Source organism: Cryptomeria japonica, chromosome 5 (assembly GCF_030272615.1).
Source record: "Cryptomeria japonica chromosome 5, Sugi_1.0, whole genome shotgun sequence".
Taxonomy (NCBI): Eukaryota; Viridiplantae; Streptophyta; class Pinopsida; order Cupressales; family Cupressaceae; genus Cryptomeria; species Cryptomeria japonica.
Genome location: NC_081409.1, coordinates 562,351,475 through 562,373,659, shown reverse-complemented (window position 1 = coordinate 562,373,659; position 22,185 = coordinate 562,351,475).

Sequence of the window (22,185 nt, the reverse complement as noted above, 5' to 3'; positions counted from 1 at the left end):
GACTAGTAGTGATTTTGCAAAATGTGTTTCCCGGTCTGAAGCGGCATGTCGACCCCAAGTGGTTCACAGATCACAAGTGGTACAAGGGTGCAAAGCGGCACAACACATTCTTACCAGTCTTCATTTTTGTCAAACCGGCAACCGGTATTTTGTATGAACCGGTAATACTCTGTGATGAGTTACCAACCGACATTTTGTGATGAGTTACCAATCCATCGATTGTTTGACAGTGCCGACACATTAACAGTGATTCCTATGTCATGTTACTAAGTATGTCTAGGTTCATTGAACCTAGGAAATTGTAAAGAAATCCTATTGGACCGACATGAAATCAGATTCCTTTAAAAGGGACATCATGTCTAGGGTTTTAGGTTGTTGCGAAAAGGGTTAATGTTGAGCTAGGGTTTAAGGTGGATGTTGAGTTGTTGGAAGAGAGATCTTATTTGAGAAGATCAAGTTGTAATTGAGAGAGAGATAGAGAAGACTGAAGTAATGCTGGAATGCATTAGCTGTGAGCAATACTGGATCTAACCAAGCAACTTGTGCTATTAGATAGATCAAACACTTGTTGATTACTCACATCTTTAACAAGTCAGTAGCCCCTAACCAGGTAGGCCTCAAAGCCTTTGTAAAATCCTCTAACAAGGTGGTTCACACACGTGAATCTAAAATCCTCTAACAAGGTAGTCTTTAATCGGACTTATCTCCTAATAGAGATTGAGGTTCCTAATAGGATATGTTTTGGTGAAGAACATTGTAAGACCTTAACCGGTCTGGTTTCTATTCTGCAGATAGTGACTTGTGAGTTCCATCTCATCGTGGTTTTTCCCAGTTGGGTTTCCACATCAAATATCTTGTGTTATGGTTGTATTTCTTTTGTGGGTGAATGTTTTATTTGAATTTTGGTTTGTATGTGTGGTAACCGGTTTGATTGTCAGACTGCTTTACCAGTTTATCTTTAGACTGTGTAAGTGTTTTAGTGCAAAGATTTTTGGCATACTAATTCACCCCCCCCTCTTAGTATTCATCAATGTTGACATTAATGACAACCAATCAATATCACATTTGCAACAATATCTTCCTTTGTCATTGATGGAAACATCCATAAAAAACAAACACATAACTCTCTCTACATCTCTTTACATCGTCTCCCCCTTTGACAACAATGACAAAGGCGAGAAAATATCCCCCTATGAAACTCACTTCTTCTCCCCCAAAGAGGAAGCACCCAAGCATTAGTCCAAATAAAAATATGCAAGGTATTCACTGGACCAATGCACATCCGAGTGTACATCAATTCAAATTAGGAAGGGGTACTACCCCTTTTTTTTGTCAGAGATACTCAAAAGTATCTTTACATAATGCCTTTGTGAAGATGTATGCAATCTATTCTTTTGTAGGTACGTACTCAAGCTTTACTTCATTATCCAACACCTTTTCCCCTTAAGAAGTGATATCGAATAGATATACATGCTTTTCTATGGAATGCTATACTAGATTCTTGAAAATGTTCATTACACTTGTGTTATCACATATAATTGAGATGGGTTCATTGAATGTTATACCAATATCCTTCAACGTCTTCTTCATCCATAGAATCTATGTGCAACATGAAGATGCTACAATATATTCTTCTTTAGTTGTAGATAAAGAGACAAAATCCCGCTTCTTACTTGACCAAGCAACCAACCAGGAGCCAAGAAAGAATGCTCAATCACTTGTACTTTTCCTATCATCAAGACTTTTGCCCCTATCTGCATTAGTATAATATGTCAGAGTGAAATCTGAATTTATGGGATACCACAAACCAAACTCTTTTGTTCCTTTTAGATATCTAAAAATTTCTTTTTACTACCACAACATGTGATTCTTTGGATTCTTGCTGAAATCTAGCTGCCAAATAAACTACATACATGATATCTGATATGGTAGCAGTCAAATATAATAGTCCTCTAATCATTGATCTATACTGACTTACATCGGTTTTATGGGACATAATATTTCATCAACTTGCATCTAGTGGTCATAGGTGTCCACACTGGTTTGGAGATCTCCAATCCAAACTTCTTCAACAATTCCTTAATGTATTCAGACTGAGAAATGAAAATTCCTTTATCATTATTTACTTGCAAACCAAAAAAGAAATTTAACTCACCAATCATTGACATCTCAAATTCCTTTTGCATCTCACTAGAAATTTTTTTACACATACCTTCATTTCCTCCAAATATTATGTCATCGACATAAACTACAACAATTAATGTTTCACTTGAATCAATTTTGAAATATAAATTATTGTTAGTCGATCTCTTTTGAAATCCATGATCAATCATATACTTATCTAGCCTTCCATACTAAGCTCTAGGAGATTTTTTCAATCCATACAGGGTCTTCTTCAATTTGCAAATAATGTTCAGATCATCTTTCAACTTAAATCCTTCTGATTGTTCCGTGTAAACTTCTTCTTTTAGATCTCCATTCAAAAATGTTGATTTTACGTCCATCTGATAAACTTTGAAATTCTTAAAGGCTACAAAAGCAAGAAACTGTTGGATATTGCTGAGAAGTTTATTGCAATGGTGTGTTGTCAATGATGTCAACATATTCTTCTGTGTATTCCAGTGTTGCAGTTTGGTTGGATGAGTTGGTTTATCCTGTGTATTACAGATGAGCTGATGTAGATTTAAGGGTTTCTGATATGTTGTTTGTAGATGGTTCATTCCTATTTTAGTTGTCTGTGTTATTTCGTGTTCTGGTTTATGCTTCGTATTGCTCTAGAATTGCAATATCTTTAGTTGCAGATGTGTGAGATGTATTTTGGACGTTGGTGTGTGTCCTCAGTATGATTAGTTCATGATTTGAAAATACAAAAGAAAATCTTACAGGTTGGAAGTCAGTTATGCTGGTGTTCTTGGGCTCTAGTAGAGAGATGGTGATGATTCTAGTAATCTGAGTTGTTCTGGTTGTTGTGGTGTAATTCATGTTGCTTGTGAATATCTCTAGATTGTGTTTTATGCATATTGGTGGTCCACATTGATTATTGTGCACATTATTGAATATTTTATTTGTCCAGTGATATTCTTCTTGTTATGCGACATTCTTGGTGGTTGTAGCATGTTGCAGATGATCGAGGCATAATTGTTGGAGGAGTTGCATGTTTGCGGTGGTTATTTAGGTCCAGACTATGTATTAGCTGACATTGTTTTGGTCCGCATGTATTATTGTAGCATGTGAGGTTATTATTTTGTAATTTGTATTAAGGGTTTGGCTGACCTATGTTTCATGGGTTGATGACTTGTATAAATAAATGTAATAATAATGTAAGATGTATGTGTGCAACTTTTGAGAATGTGTATGATCGAATTGTATGTGCAAACAAGTGATTTTATCCTTTGGAACTGTGAAGGAGAGAAGAGAAGTGTTGTAGAATAGACTGTGTACTTAACCGAAACTGTACGTAGGCATGTGGAGATGCTATTTTCACAATTAAATTCAAATTGTATGAATTCTTTTTTAAGTTAGTGGGACTTCCTGTAAGGCAGTAAGCCTTCCCTAAAGGTTGTAGCCTTTCTAGGGTTTCTTATTTGAACAGTGAGCTCTAGGCAGTGTGCCTAAATGCATGTACATTCCCCATTGTAATATTTCATATACTTATAACAGGGTATTATCTCATTGTGGGTAGATTCCCACTGTGGTTTTTCCCTTAACCGGGTTTTCTACATCAAAAATCTTGGTGTTATGTGTGTTATTGATGTGGTGTTGATTCATGCTTTAACTGTTAATTATGCTTTGTGGTTTAAGTTGCAGTAAGTTTTTATGCAAAATGATTCACCCCCCCTCTCAGTTTGTTGCATTGTTTCTAACAATTGGTATAAGAGCTAGATCCTTTGGAAGAAGATTGACCACTTGAGGAGATTTGGGATGGCAACCTTTTCTTTTAAGAAGGATAGTCTGAGATTTGATGGAATGAATTACACTCTCTGGAAAAGCTGGATGCAATGTCATTTGAGATGCATTAGAGAAGAGTACTGGAAGATTACTAAGAATGTATATAATGTTGTTACTGAGAATGGTCCTACTACTTTAGATGAGGTAAAGGATGCAAAATTCAATATAAGAGCTAAGGAAGCATTGTTGAGTGCTTTTTCATATTCCGAGATGAGTAATGTGATGGACTTAGAGACTGCTCATGAAATTTTGATAACATTGGAGACCGTGCATGAAGGTGATAGTCATGTGAAGATTGCTAAGTTACAGAGCTTGAAGGGTAAATATGAGAACTTGAAGATGAGTGAAGATGAGAACATTACTTCTTTTATGCAAAAAGTGAATGCGCTTGTGTGTGGAATCAGGTGTGCTAGTGGAGTATTAGAAGAATCTGATATTGCTGCTAAAGTATTGAGATCCTTGCCTTGTTAGGACCCAGAGGCAACTAAGAGGGGGGGCGGGGGGTGAATCAATTGTCAATTAATTTCAACCCAAATATAACTTAATCAAACTTGATACTTAATACCGCTAAACCAAACTTGATGTTGGTTAACAGATTAACAGTTAATATCAATACTGATAAAAATTAATGCATGAAACAAAAAGAGAAACAACATCCACAACACATAACACAAAGATTTGTACGTGGAAATGAAAAGCCATGGTGGGAAACCTTACCCACAATTAGATGATACTACTGTAGATAGTATGTGTATACAAATGGGGTCTGCACATGCAGAAAGGCCAATCGTCTAGAGCTCACTGCTCAATCACAAAATAGGAGTCGCACTGACTACAATTGGATGGTTAAATCTAATGATAATGTACTGCTCAAAATAGCATCTCCAATGTTGGATTCAGTACCGGTTAAGCTCTGATAATCACCTTCAAACCTTCCTTGAACCTTCTCTATGGTCTTCTCATATGATCTTCAATATTCGCACATACCATGTTACAAAACCATATACCATATACCGTTACATTCCTTATTACATTATCTCACAAGTGAGATCTTACATATATACCAAAACCTAAGACCAAATGTGTAGGTCGGCTCACTAAGAATATTACAATTAAATCAATTACAAATGAATCAAGATGCAATGCATCATCTCGGTTCAATACATTTACAATAACATCTAATCAATAAATCATCTCCATAACGTGTTGTGTTGATCTGGAATAGATAATGCATGCCAGTTCATAACCTAGACCAATTTGTTGGTAACAACAAATATGTCAACCCGATTAGACCAATAACCAAAACACCAAAACAAAGTATCCAAACCATGTCTTTGACATAACCAAGTGATCTCCAGATGATAACAAGTCATCATCAATGTTGATGAACAATATATCCTGTCGGTGAACAATATGCCGGTGATTGTGCATAAGTCACTGAACATGCCGGTGAACACAATGTGCCAGTTCAACATAACCATAGATCTCCAGCAGGATAAGTGTTGAGATCAATGACAAAACTAATGAAACACATCAATAATACCAACAATCTCCCCCTTTGGCATTGATGGCAACACAAGATGAAAAAACATCTAAGTGCCAAAATCAGAATGCCAAAAACTAGAAACTAACAATCTCCAGAATAGATCAATATAGAGAGTATATATCTCCCCCCCAATGAATAATCTCTCCCCCAATGAATAATGTTTCCTAAATATAAAGTTTATTTTTCCATAGATATCTCTCCCCCTTTGACATCAAATGCCAAAGCAATACAAATACCAGAACATACAACCAATTACAATAACCAATTACAGTAACTTATTGTTATAACCAACTACTCCCCCTGAGAAGTATCTCTCCTTCATCAAAGCCGGAAAAAGGTTTCTCTGTTAATTTCTGCCGGTTTGATGCCAATCTTCAAGTATCTAATTCTCTACCGGTGAGGGTATTACCCCAAGCTGCTCTCTGAGATATTCAAAAGTTTCCTTAGGCAAAGGCTTAGTAAAGATATCTGCAATCTCCTCTTTAGAATTCACATAAGCCAATCTCACTTCTTTTGCTTCAACATTCTCTTTTAGAAAATTATATTTGATAGAAACATGTTTAGTCTTAGAGTGAAATACCAGATTCTTTGATATATCAATTGCTGCTGAATTCTCATAATAAATGATTATAGGTTCATTGCATTTTACCTTTATGTCCTTCAACATTTTCTTAATCCATAATACCTAAGTACAATTAGTTGTTGCTGCAACATATTCTGATTCTGTTGTTGATGTACAACTCTGTTTCTTGCTCAACCATGAAATCAATCTACTACCAAGAAAGAATGATCCTCCAGTGGTGCTCTTTTTGTCATCTATATCTCCTGCCCAATTTGCATCGGTGTATGCACATAAATCAAAATTTTCATCTTTAGGATACCATAAACCAAGATTTATAGTGCCTTGTAGATATCGGAAAATCCTTTTCACTGTTGATTCATGATTTTCTTTAGGATTACTTTGAAATCTTGAAACAATACATACTGTATTCATTATATCAGATCTTTTTTGTGTCAAATACAGTAAACCTCCAATCATAGAATTGTATCTAATCGGATTAACAAGAGCTAAATCATCCTTCAATATCAATTTATCAGTTGTAGTCATAGGAGTACTTACCAGTTTAGAGTTTTCCATACCAAATTTCTTCAGTAGTTCCTTCAAGTATTTTGTTTGACATATGAATATACCTTTATCAGTATGTGAAATCTGCAATCCTAAAAAGAATTTTATCTCCCCAATCATAGACATTTCAAATTCTTCCTGCATCTTATTAGCAAAGTCTTTACACAATCCATCTTCTCCTCCAAAAATGACATCATCAACAAAAACTTCAATAACCAAGATGTCATTATTAGTTACTTTGAAATATAAGTTGTTGTCAGCATTACCTTTAGTGTAACCAAGCTTCAAAAGGTATTTGTCCAATCTAGCATACCAAGCTCTAGGAGCTTGCTTCAATCCATACGAAGCTTTTCTTAATCTGCAAACCATATCTTTATAATTTTCAATGAAAATCCATCAGGTTGTTCAATGCAAACTTCCTCTTCAAGTCAGAAATGCACATTTTACATCCATTTGATATACTTTATAGTTCTTATGTGTTGCAAATGCAAGAAATAATCTGACTATCTCAATTCTAGCTACCGGTGCAAAGGTTTCATTGTAATCTATTCCCTCTTTCTGTGAATATCCTTTACACACTAATCTTGCTTTGTTTCTGATTACCTTACCATCTTCATTAAGTTTATTTCTAAATACCCATTTAGTTCCAATTACATTTTTGTCTTTAGGCCGAGGAACCAATGTCCATGTATTATTCTTTTCAATTTGTTCTAGTTCATCTTCCATTTCTTTAATCCAATGTTTATCTTCACATTCCTCAATAACAGATGCTGGTTCAATTTGAGAAATTAAGCATACCTCATCATTTGCCAGTCTTCCTCTTGTCATAACACCTTGATACTTATTCCCAATTATCTGACTTTTAGAGTGATTTAGTCTCACATACATGGGTTTATTCACTTGCTACTTTTCTTCAGTCACTGTGGAATTCTCTAATGATGTCGGTGCGAATGGATCCATATTCTGTACCGGTGCACTCTGTATTGGTTCATTTATGATCATCTCAATTGCCAATTCAAAATCTACAGACTTTGAATTTCCTCTAAAGTGTTCATCTATCTTCACATTTGCACTCTCAATGATCTTCTGCAATCTTTTATTAAAACATCTATATGCCTTGCTCTGAGATGAAATACCAAGAAATATTCCTTCATCACTTCTAGGATCAAATTTACCAACACACTCATCTCTCCTAATATAACATTTGCTTCCAAATATTTTGAAATATTTAAGAGTAGAAGTATTACCAAACCATAGTTCATAAGGGGGCTTATATGTTCTTTTAGCTTCTTCTCTCAATCTTGCATGTCTATCAGGACATCTAGATGACATATGACCAACTTTGTTGTAGTTAAAACATTTAAATGCCGCTTTACGTTCATACTTACTTCCAATAGGACCTTTACGTATTTTCCTTGCAAATAGTGCTTCAAGTTCTTCCCGTTCTTCATTTTCCTCCTGATATCTTCAAGTTCTTTTACATAAAGTGCTTTCCAATCAGATTTTTCAGATGATGATGCTCCAGATTATGATTCTTTGAAGGCTAAATATGTCTTAATTGTAGCAACATGACCAAATTCCTCAAGCTCAAATGCTGAAAGTTTTCCAACCAAGGTATCTCAAGATACTGATGTATTAGGCATTGTTCTCAACTCATTAATAACAGTTACTTTCATTTTATATGCCAACAACAATGCTCTTAAAACTTTAGAAACAATTTCATCTCCACTTAAGGATCCTCCACAACATTGTATTCCCAAAACAATTTTATTAACCCTTTCCATAAAAGCAGAAATTCTTTCATCTTCTTCCATTTTCAGATTTTCATACCTGACCCGGAAGCATTCCAATTTTGCAATTTTGACAGTGGTATCTCCTTCATTCAATTACTCCAATTTATCCCAAATAGCTTTAGTAGTAGATTGGTCTAATAATCCCATGATTTGTTGATCTAACAATGCGCTCAAAAGTGCTTCTCTTTCTTTGAAGTCATTCTCTTGATCTTTACCCAATGTTGGTGGATTAGGTTGATTCGGTGGAGGACCAACATAGCCATTCTTTGCAACTTCCCATATGTCTCTTCCAATGCAATTCAGATGTGTCTCTATTCTGATCTTCCATATACCATAGTTAGTTCCATCAAGTTTCAGACTGTCCTTCCTGAAAAAGTTTGTTGCCATAAAATCTCCTCAAGCTGTTAAACTTCTGCAAAAAGAGGACTTATCTCTAATACCAATTGTTAGGACCCAGAGGCAATTGAGGGGGGGGGGGGGGGGCGAATCAGTCATCAATTAATTTCAACCCAAATATAACTTAATCAAACTTGATACTTAATACCGGTAAACCAAACTTGATGTCGGTTAATAGATTAACAGTTAATATCAATACCGGTGAAACTTAATGCATGAAACAAAAAGAGAAACAACATCCACAACACATAACACAAAGATTTGTATGTGGAAACCCTGTAAGGGGAAAAACCACGGTGGGAAACCTTACCCAAAATTAGATGATACTATTGTAGATAGTATGTGTATACAAATGGGGTCTGCACATGCAGAAAGGCCAACCGCCTAGAGCTCATTGCTCAATCACAAAATAGGAGTCACACTGACTAGAATTGGATGGTTAAATCCAATGATAATGTACTGCTCAAAGTAGCATCTCCAATGATGGATTCAGTACCGGTTAAGCTCTGATAACCACCTTCAAACCTTCCTTGAACCTTCTCTATGGTCTGCTCATATGATCTTCAATATTCACACATACCATGTTACAAAACCGTATACCATATACCATTACATTCCTTATTACATTATCTTACAAATGAGATCTTACATATATACCAAAACCTAAGACCAAATGTGTAGGTCGGCTCACTAAGAATATTATAATTAAATCAATTACAAATGAATCAATATGCGATGCATCATGTCAGCTCAATACATTTACAATAACATCCAATCAATGAATCATCTCCATAACGTGTCATGTTGATCTGGAATAGATAATGCATGCCGATTCATAACCTAGACCAATTTGCCGGTAACAACAAATATGTCAACCCGATTAGACTAATAACCAAAATACCAAAACAAAGTATCCAAACCATGTATTTGACATAACCAAGTGATCTCCAAATGATAACAAGTCATCATCAGTGCCGGTGAACAATATATCCTGTCGATGAAAAATATACCGGTGACTGTGCATAAGTCACTGAACATGCTGGTGAACACAATGTGGCGGTTCAACATAACCATAGATCTCTAGAAGGATAAGTGTTGACATCAACGATAAAACTAATGCAACACATCCATAATACCAACATGCCTCCTTCTTACAAACATCAAGTTGTTGCTATTGATGAGATACAGACTGTGACAAATGTGACAAGAGACATGCTGATTGGTAAACTTGTTGCTTTTGAGCTGAGTGAATTTGGAGACTCTCTTCCTAAGAATGAATCTACATTCAAAGCTACTATTTCTAGGAAGCAGAGATACGCTCCAAGAGAAAGTTCTACAAGAGTATCTAGATATGAGAAAGAGATGAAAGAGATGGAAGATGAAGAAATAAAGCTTGAGGAGCTTGAAGCACTTATTGATAAAAGATTTCCTAAATGTGCTGGTAAGTATGAAGGAAAATTACCTCTTAAATGTTTTTCATGTAATAAGATAGGAAATTTTGCATCAAGGTGTCTGGAAAGAGATAGGAATCCTATGATACCATTTAAGACATATAAGCCTAAATATCAGAAGAAGTGTTATTATGCTGTTGATGAAGGTGTGACAGATGATGAATCAGATAAGGGAAATTCAAGAGATGAATTTGTGTTCATTGCTATCAAGGAGGATGATCCTATAACTACAGATTCTACAAGTTATATTAATGAGGAGAAAGCTTTAGCTGCTAAGGTTGAGGAGTGTGAGACATGGACCAGCTCTGATACCATGTGAGATTTTGCCAAGATCAAGAGGCAATGGAAAGCACAAACAAGAGAGATAAAATATATGATAGAAATAAACTGTATTCTATCAAGATGAAAATACTGATCAACTGGATCACCAATTGTTACATACAATGAATATGAGCCTGCTTATATAGGCAAGGATATATGGATATGTGAGCACACAAACATGACATGTGGCTCAATAAGCAACAAGGGTAGGTAGAAAATAGGTGTGGGTAGGTAGGAGAAATAATATAATAGTCCACATGAGGTGGATCACCCATTGAATGTGGAGTGTAACAACAAGATCAACACCATAAAAGGTGGAAATTCTCCTACACACACTATCCCAATGTGGCACAAACACCCAAGTGTCTCATACCCAAACTACTATGAAATGCATTTCCTAAGTAAACTTAATTAAGGTGTAATAATATCCAAGATGAATAATTATTTACACCAACAACCCCCCTTAAGTGCAACTTAGGGGAATGCACTTAAGTCTACAATGCAACTAAGAAATGCAAGATGAGTCCCAGCTACTAGGCCATGTTAGGTACCCATGAACAAATGCAAATGCATGGAAACCAATGCAATGAAATCTCTCACAAAGTGGGGAAAGAGAGAAAAACCCAATGGGAAAAAACCCTCCCCCAAAAGAGAGATGAAAAACTAGATACAAAGAACTCTCATAGAAGTATGTGAAGGACAAAACCCCATGTGAGGAAAAAGTCCCCCCCATATGAAAGAAGAAGAGAAGCTAGGAAGCCCCCCCTAAATGTGGAATTTGCACCAATGATAGAAGCTAGATGTAGGAAGAAACTGCTCCATGAACGTCGAACAACATTCCTCCCCTTAGGAAGAAAGAAAACCAAAGGTGTATCCATGAAGTCTCCCCAATCATGAAGGGAAGATGTATGAAGAAAACTCATGATGAATGGAATCTCTGAAAACTGCTCAAGTGTCCCCATGTCGATGCTGAAAGATACCCCCTCCAAAGGTGGTAAACTGTGCCACACTGTTGAAAAAGGCACTCCAAGATCTAGTGGAGATGGATGTAGAACATGTCCCAAAGACTCACATGTCTCCTCAAAAGATAAAGAGACCTCCTCCAACTATTGTACGTAAGTATCCACAATCATATCAACCTCAAAAGAATGATCATGTAGAGAATGAACAAGAGGGTCAGAGAGTTCCCTCACAACAATCAAAGAAGGATCACCTTCATCAAAGAGAAGATGAATGTCATCAATTATGTCTCCCAAATCTGCAATGTAGGATTCCATAAACAAACCTGCAATGTTTGTCAAGTAACCATCCCATGAATCTGAAGCTGGAACACAATGAATATCTTGCTGCACTGAATCACATGAAGGCAAAACTGTCGCACTATCTGCATCATCAGGTGCAATAGGTGATGTGATATCAATATGAGGATATGAAATACAAGGCTCAAGAATGGGGTCACATGTGAGAATCCCCATGTTCAAGTGTCCAAAGTTCTCCTCAAAAACTGAACCATCACAAGAAGTGTGATCATCATGTGTAGAATCATCAAATGTGAAATCATCATCATCAACAAAGTCTGAAAAAGGAGTATAACTGAGATGCATGATCAACCACCCCAGTTGCAATGATATCTCTAGTCTCCAAATCTCTAATGAAAACTGACTCAGGTGTGAACTCCACAACTCTCTTAGTTGCGCCATGTGTGATTTGATAGATAGAAAGGAGATTGTTTATCAAGTGGGGTACACACAATACATTATTGAAGGAGTTATCCCCAATGTCAATAGATCCTTTCCCAATCACATCCATGTATGTATGATTGCCCATCAAAATCTGCGGCATGGTGCAAGGCTCAAATGTAGAGAACATAGAACTCGAAGATGCCATATGATGAGAAGCCCCTGAATCTAGAAGCCATCTCTCTGAATCATGACTGATAGTAGCACATAGAGCTTTTCCTTTTCTTGTCCCAAAAGAGTGAGTCTTCCCACTTGTAGAAGCCATGAATGCTTGCCCTTTTCCTTTTGAATGTGAGGGAGTGGAAGTTGATGAATCATCCTTCTTGTAGACATTAGGCAAATCAATGTTATGCTTTTTGATGATATGTGTAAGCTCATCAATCTTTTTAAAATGGCAATGACGCTCCTTATGACCAAACTTTTTACAATAGGCACAAGTAGGTTTCTCCCTCTTTGGTGAATTATCCCTCTTGGAAGAGGATGTATCTCCTTGTTGTGGAGAGGACGATGCTTTGTCCTTAGGCTTTGATTGCCATTTCTTCTTGTTTGAGTTGTCCTTTCCTTGATTTCCTTTGTTCCCTTGATTTGCTACTAATGCTTGAGACTTAGAAGCCTTAAGAATGCCCATGCTTATCAACTTAGTTTGTTCCATCATCAACATTTCATTGAAAGCATCAAATGTAGGCATTGTGTAGCTTGAACCCATTGTCATCCTATGGGTTTGGAAACTAGAAACAAATGCTACATATTCTTGTGGAAGCTTACCTATCAAGTTGAATATCAATTGAGTATCCTTCTTATCAATGCCACAATCTTTGAGTTGTGCCCTCAACTCATTTGCCTTAGTGACATAATCTTGTATAGTATCAAAGTTCTTGGGATCTAACATGGTGAGATCACTATCAATTTGATATCCCTTAATCTCATCAACTTGACCATACAAGTCTTGAAACTTTTGCCAAGCATCCTTGATTAGAGTACACTTCTCAATATGAAAAATGAGATCCTTTGATACATACTTTCTTAAGGTACCAATTGCCATGATATTTTTAGTGAGCCAATCCAAGTGACCAATTGGATCAACCTTAGGATCAGCGGGAGCAACAATAGTTCCATCAATATAATGAGTTAGTCCTTTTTCCATAAGTTTACTCTATGCATCAATTTTCCAAGTAGAATAATTACGAGGGGTTAAGAGAGGAAACTTAGAAGAACCCATAGCAGCATAAAGGAAGGAACACAATAGCACAAAAACACAAGAGACACCCCCCCAAATTCACTCAATCAATGTACCCCCCCCCAAAAATGATGATTTTGACACTTTATATGTAGTGCGTGTACAATATGCCACTTGCAAACAATGGCAAGGTGGACTTCTGATTTCAATTTACAACTTCTCAAAATGAGATCTAAGAGACTTCAACAAATACTGCTAGTGATCTAAACTAAGATCCAAGCAAAATGCAAGTACCAAATATGCCAAAAATGGCCAAATACTAAAAGTACTATTTCTACTTAAAATCATTACAAATAGATGGTAGATTATGAAAGTAGATGAAAAATTATGCACTTTAAAAAAAAACGGCACCTGAAAAGGAGTCCATATGAGCCCCAACGAAGCCTCCAAAGTTGTAGAAATTGGGATTTCATGATTTCTGAAAAACCTGTATCTTAGAAATAGAAAAATCATGCACCATTGTATAGATCATGAAATTCTACCCCAAAACAAAAAAAATTGCTTGAAAAAAGGAGTTCGGATGAGTGAGATATCGCTATTTGAAAAATGCCTGCAAAATTATAATTTCTGGAAACTTTCCGCTGCAATGTCAAACTTCAAATGCCTCTAGATTTGGCCTCCGAAGTCCGATTTGGATGAAACAAGAGGAAAAAATGACTTTCTTGGACCTCCTCAATCCAATGATAACCTCAGATTTGACACATCAAGCTTCAATAAAAACCTACAATAGAAAGATCCAAAATACACAATACCAAATAGCATCAATTTCTCTCAATTAGCAAACCAATGACACTCTAATGGCTCTGATACCATGTGAGACATGGACCATCTCTGATACCATGTGAGATTTTGCCAAGATCAAGAGGCAATGGAAAGCACAAATAAGAGAGATAAAATATATGATAGAAATAAACTGTATTCTATCAAGATGAAAATACTGATCAACTGGATCACCAATCGTTACATACAATGAATATGAGCTTGCTTATATATGCAAGGCTATATGGATATGTGAGAACACAAACATGACATGTGGCTCAATAAGAAACAAGGGTAGGTAGAAAATAGGTGTGGGTAGGTAGGAGAAATAATATAATAGTCCACATTAGGTGGATCACCCACTGAATGTGGAGTGTAACAACAAGATCAACACCATAAAAGGTGGAAATTCTCCTACACACACTATCCCAATGTGATACAAACACCCAAGTGTCTCATACCCAAACTAATATGAAATGCATTTCCTAAGTAAACTTAATTAAGGTGTAATAATATCTAAGATGAATAATTATTTACACCAACAAGGAGAAAGATGAATGGGTAATTGAGAGTGGTTGCTCTCATCATATGACGGGTGATAAGAGTAAATTGTAAATCTGGAAAAGTGTGATGGTGGTATAGTAAGGGAAGTAGTCACCAGCGAGGAGGGACCTCAAAAAGAGATCAATCTGAACTGGTCAACAAGAGTAACACAACAAAAACACAAAGATACGATGGAGGCAATGCAGAATAAATTGTTTTAATTCATGAAAATTGATTACAACCAACTAGTAACAACCAGGTTACAGCATAACCGACTCACAGGCTTGGTAGAACATACATAATAGGTCACAACTGGGACCTTGAATCTTAAGATCTATCTTTTATGCATAGTGTCACTACTTGATTCATTGATTCCATTCCATTCTAATGTGCAATTACAATTATATATATGATCCAAAGGATCCAGTCAGCCCAAAAAAAAATCAAAACCTGAAGAACAAGACCTAATGTGCAAAATTAACAAGGTTGGCCTCCGCCAAGAGATTCCTCTGGAAAATCCAAAGGATGAAATGTAGGCCATGGGAAAAGGTCAACCACACACTAAGGAACATTGGAATAAACGCCCAAGGCTCCGCAAGATTTGAAAGGGGTTCTGGTAGATCACCAAAAATAGGTCCAGGCAACCGGTAACAAGAATTGTCAACTAGTAACAGGAAACTTTCAAGGAAATCGATAGCGATAACTTGTCGAAAAATGATCCAAATGTGAAGCGGTCTAGAAACAAGAAATATGATCAGGTCTTCAAGTCTAATCCAACTCCACAGGATCCGATGGGCTAAAACCAAGACATACAAAAAGAAAAGTTGAAACTGCAAACATAAATAATTTTTTTTTGGTTGATGCAAGATTTCTATGAACCGGGGATGCTCCTGCATCAGTAAGATTTGGTGATAAAAAAGATTATGTAATTCATGGTAGAGGTTCTATTTCTCTTAATGTTAAGCACAATATTGATGTTGTGTTGTATGTTGAAGGTTTAAAGCATAATCTTTTGAGTGTTGGTCAGATTGTTGATAAGGGATATAACTTACAATTCAAGAATGATAAATATGAGATCTTGAGTAGCTCTAAAACTGAGATTGCATCAGGTACAAAGACTAAAGGCAATATCTTTCACTTGAATTCTAGTGGTAAAAGTTGTTTGATTGGTTAGATTGATGAAAGTTGGTTATGGCATAGAAGGATGTGTCATGTAAATTTTGATTGCATGGTTAAGATAAGTTCTACTCAAGCAATGAGAGATCTACCAAAGTTAATAAAGCCTTCTAATCCGGTATGTAAGGAATGTCAATTAGGGAAGCAAAAAAGAGTTAATTATAAGAGAAAATAGTATAATTATAATGGATTGTTGGATCTTGTACATACTGATCTATATGGTCCTTCTAGAGTGAGAAGCTTGCAGGGTGACAGGTATTTCATGTTGCTTATTTATGATTATTTAAGGATGATGTGGGTTATCTTTTTAAGAGAGAAGTTTGAAGCATTGGAGAAATTCAAGATTTTCAAAACTGGAGTTGAAATGGAGACTAGATTGAAGTTGAAGTGTCTGAGATCAGACAGAGATGGAGAATTCACTTCCGGTGAGTTTAATGCCTATTGTGAAGAGCATGGAGTTAAGAGACAACTATCTGCTCATAGGACACCATAATAGAATGGTATTGTGGAGAGAAAGAATAGGATAGTTCAAGAAGCTATTAGAACCATGATGATTGAAGGAAATATCCCGCATGTGTATTGGAGAGATGTTGCAAGTACTGTAGTATACACTCTTAACCGAGTAAATGTCAAAGGTGATACTGGTAAGACTCCTTATGAGTTATGGTTTGGTCATGCTCCTACTGTTAGATATTTTAGAATTTTTGGTAGTAAATTCTATATCAAAAGAGATGAAGATCTTGGAAAGTTTGATGCTAGACGTGATGAAGGAATCTTTCTTGGTTATTCTACTAAAAGTAAGGCCTACTGGTGTTATAATAAAAGATTGAGGAATATTGTTGAAAGTAATAATGTGAAGGTTGATGAAGGTAATATAAGATAGATTAGATCTTGTGGATATGATTTTGATGATTAGGATACCAGTTCAGATAAAGGAAAACAATTGCAGACCCAAAGTCAAGTTCAGATTGCTCTAAAAAAGCTTGAGAATGAAGGTGCAGATGCTAATGCAGAAGAAAGAGTTCAAGATCCTAAAATTCAAGAAAATCCTAAAACTCCCTGGTATGTAAGGTTGAATCATTTAGAAAATAAGATTATTGGTGATAAGAACAAAGGTGTGATGACTAGGAGAAGACTTGCTAAAGTAATTTGTTTGTTTTCTAAGATTGAACCTACAAATGTTGATGAAGCATGTAAGGATGAAAATTGGATTAAAGCTATGGACGAAGAATTGAATTAGATTGAGAAATATGATACATGGATTATTTTTCTTAGACCTAAGGATAAAAATATAATTGGAACTAAATGTGCATTTTAGAATAAGTTGAATGAACAGGGAGAAGTTGTCCAAAATAAAGCTAGACTTGTGTGTAAAGGTTATTTACATATGGAAGGAATTGATTATGAGGAGACCTTTGCTCCGGTAGCTAGAATTGAAGTTGTTAGATTATTTCTTGCCTATGATAGTCACAAAGATTTAAAGGTTTATTAGATGGATGTCAAATCAACCTTTCTTAATGGTGAGTTGGAAGAAGAAGTCTACATTGAGAAACCTAATGGATTTCAGTTGACAGATGAAAAGGACATGGTTTTCTGATTGAAGAAAGCATTGTATGGATTGAAGCAAGCCCCTAGAGCCTAGTATGCTAGACTAGATAAGTATTTGATGAAGCTTGGATTCAATAAAGGTACTGCTGACAGTAAATTTTATTTCAAGATTAATCAAAATAACATCTTGATTGTTGAAATTTTTGTTGATGACATTATCTTTGGAGGAAATCATTGTCTATGTCTATGATTGGTGAAATGAAATTATTTCTGGGATTTCAAATTACTCAGTTGGATAAAGGTATTTTCATATCTCAGTCTAAGTATGTGAAGGAATTGTTGAAGGAATTTGGTTTTGAGGACTCTAAGACAGTTGGTAAACCTATGGTGACTAGATGTAAGTTAACAAAGGATGATGATTCTTTGAAAGCTAATTAGACCAGATATAGATCTATGATTCATGGATTGTTGTATTTGACTCAAACTAGACCTGGTATAATGAATATTGTGTGTCATGTTGCTAGATTTCAAGCTGGTCCTAAGGAATCTCATGTTACTTCTATAAAAAGGATATTCAAATATTTGAAAGGGACAGTTGATTTTGGTTTGTGGTATTCTAAGAATGATGATTTTACTTTGAGTGATTTTACAGATGATGATTGGGTAGGTGATGTTGATGACCAAAAGAGTACTACAGGTGCATTTTTTTTTGGGTAAGAAGTTGGTCTCTTGGGCAAGTAAGAAGCAAAATGCTATTTCCTTATCTACTATAGAGGATGAATACATTATTGCTGCTAGCAATTGTACCTAGGTAATTTGGATGAAGCAAACGTTGAAAGATATAGGAGTTATTTATGATGAGCCTATTGCCATATACTATGATAATTCAAGTGCTATCAATATTTCAAAGAATTCGATGTTGCATTCCAAAACAAAGCATATATGAGTCAAGTTTCATTTCTTGAGAGAGAAGGTGAATGAGAAATAAGTCAGACTAGAGTATGTATCTACAAAGGAATAGATTGTAGTTATCTTTATGAAGCCTTTGCCTAAATATACTTTTGAGTATCTCAGAGAGAAGTTAGGGATAATTACCCCTACTGATGAAAACTAAGATGCATGGATTTGCATCAGTCTGATGAACTTCACAAAGATATTTTGTGATCCAGATTGATGAGTGAGGCTACTACTTAGGGGGAGTAGTCAATGTTGGTGTTCAGTGGTTTAGCTGTGCATATTTGTGAAGATAATTCAAAGGAGGAGAGAATTGTGATTCCTGAGCCTTTTTCATTGATATCAAAGGGGGAGAAGAGCATGTGAAAAACTCTATGGGAGAGTAGAGCATTGAGTTGTTTATCTAAGGGGGAGCTAATCCTTATGATTTTGAGGGAGATTGTTGGGAGTTAATTTCCTTCTTTGCATTGATTATTTTTCACATTCATATGTTTCCATCAATGCCAAAGGAGGAGATTGTTGGATGTGATGGTATGATGAAAGAATAAGTATCCGGTCAACTACTGAGAGGGGGGGTTGAATCAGTAGATAGAAAAACTGATACAAACTTCACCAATCTCAAAAATCAATCTCTCAAAGTAAACTTAGAACTAACAATATAATACCTCTGTCAAGATAAAAACTCATAAGATAAACCGGTTGATTGTTATAACAAATTAACAATAAACAACTTCTTCATTTCTCAATACTTCTGGTTATCATGACTTATCAAAATAGCTAAGTAGTTAAGTAAATCAACCATGAAAACATAGCCACAAAAATATTCACCACTTGACACAAATATTTTTGACGTGGAAACCCAAATAGGTAAAAACCATGGTGAGATGAGACTCACAAGATAACTAACTGAACTCTTCTGAAGTTCACCTTGTTAGGAGCCTAGCCTGTTAAAGCTTTACAAAAAGTCTTGTTAAGAACTGATCCTATTAGGAATCACCCGGTTAAGGGATTGACTACAATGCCTTGTTAGAAGCAATACCCTGTAAGGAGTAACCTTGGTAGAGGATTTGAAAATCCAAGCTAATGGATCACCTTATTACATGATTTGAATAACACCAAGCTTGTTAGAGCTTACCCGGTTAGTAGATTTCATTTATGTTCTAATTGTGAGAAAACAACATGAGTTTGCTGATCTGTCTGAATAGCACTACACTTGCTTGATCAAATCCATTTCATGCTCCTATCTGCCTTTACTCAAACTATAGATACATCATCCGGTTTGGCAACCACACACTCAACTGTCTGTGCTAACTCTTTACCAACTCATTAAACTAAACAAATTCATCGACCTTATAAACAAATCATTTAGGTTAGTAACACAATAAAAACCTAATTCTCATAGAGATTACAAACAAATCGGTTCAAGTATGACCATTGGATTGCATAGCAATCTCTGCACATCAATCAAGAAAACCTTGAACACTCCTTGATCACTACTTCATCAAACTTAGTAACTCATCACGCACTTTGCATTAGATGCAATACATTTGCTCATTCCCTAGACAAAAACCATTACAACATCTCGCCAAAATCTCTTCAAATTATCTTCATACAATAATCATACATGTCATAATCATTACTGTTCATCATCAAATCATAAACCAATATAAGCAATTCACCAAACTTAATCGGTTAGGTTTTATAAAAAATAACAGGTAGGGTTTACCGGTTACATCAATAGATAAGGTTTATACACCGGTTACCTGTTCACTCCACAAATTCTTCCTACCAGTTACAATAACAATATTACAACAATATCAACAATATCATTACCGGTTAATTGACATCAATGATAACATATCATTAATGAAATCTTCATGCAAATGCCAACATGATGTTGCTAAGAAGTTTGCCGAAATAGTGTGTTTTCATTGATGTCAACATATTCTTCTATGTATTCTAGTGTTGCAGTTTGGTTGGATGAGTTGGTTTAGCCTGTGTATTGTAAATGAGCTGATGTAGATTAAAGGGTTTTTGATATGTTGTCCGTAGATGATTCATTCCCATTTGTAGAAGTCTGCATGATGTTTTGATCAAGTTATGAGATATGGTATTGAGGATGTTATTTAGTTGTTCGTGTTATTCCTTGTTCTGGTTTATGCTTCGTATTGCTCCAACATTGCAATATCTTTAGTTGCAGATGTGTGAGATGTATTTTGGATGTTGATGTGTGTCCTTAGTTCAATTGGTTCATGATTTGGAAATCCACAAGCAAATCTTTCAGGTTGATAGTCAATTATACTGGTGTTATTGAGCTCCGATAGAGAGATGATAATGATTCTAGTAATCTGAGTTGTTATGGTTGTTGCAGTGTAATTCATGTTGCTTGTGAATATCTATAGATCGTTTTCCATGCGTATTGGTGGTCTGCATTGATTATTGTGTACGTTATTGAAGATTTTCTTTGTCTGGTGATGTTCTTCATGTTATGCAACATTCTTGGTGGTTGTAGCATGTTGCAAATGATTGAGGCATAATTGTTGGAGGTGTTGCGTGTTTGCAGTGGTTATTTAGGTCTAGACTATGTCTTAGCCAACATTGTTTTGGTCTGCATGTATTGTTGTAGCATGTGAGGTTATTATTTTATAATTTATATTAAGGGTTTGGTCAACCTATGTTTCATGGGTTGATGACTTGTATAAATAAATGTAATAATCATGTAAGATGTATGTCTGAAATATTTGAGAATGTGTATGATTGAATTGTATGTGCGGACAAGTGATTTGATCTTTTGGAAGCATAAAGGAGAGAAGAGAAGTGTTGCAGTAGACTGTGTGCTTAACTGGAACTGTATGCAGGCATATGGAGATGCTATTTTCATAGTTCATGTAATTTGGATTGTTGTACAAATTATTTTGTAAGTTAGTGAGACTTCCTATAAGGTAATGAGCCTTCCCTAAAGGTTATAGCCTTTCTAGGGTTTCTTGTTTGAGAAGTGAGCTCTAGGCAGTGTGCCTGAATGCATGTGCATTCCCCATTGTAATATTTCATTTACTCCTAACAGGGTATTATCTCATTGTGGGTAGGTTCCAACCATGGTTTTTCCCTTAACCGGGTTTTCCATGACAAAATTCTTGGTGTTATGTGTGTTATTGATGTTGTGTCGATTCATGCTTTAACTGTTAATTATCAGATCTACTTTGTGGTTTAATTTGCAATAAGTTTTTGTACAAACTGATTCACCCCCCTCTCAGTTTGTTCCATTTTGCCAACATAAACATCCTAATTGCCTCCATCCAAGTAATTGGGGCATATGTCTCCTCAAAGTCAATGCCTTCAACCTGTATATAACCTTTGCAAACGAACCTTGCTTTATTTCTCACAACTTTTCCATCTTCGTCCATCTTGTTTCGGAATACCTATTTTTTTCCAATTAGATTCTTATATGTCGATCTGTGAACTAATTCCCATATCTGATTCTTCTCAATCTAATCCAGCGCTTCTTTCATTTCTTTTATCTAATTCTAATCATTGCATGCTTCTACTATTTTTGGTTCAATCTTTGATAGTAAACATAATAGAACTTGTTCTTGAGATGCTTTTCTTCTTGTGATGATTCCTTTGTTCTTATCTCCAATAATCTGATCC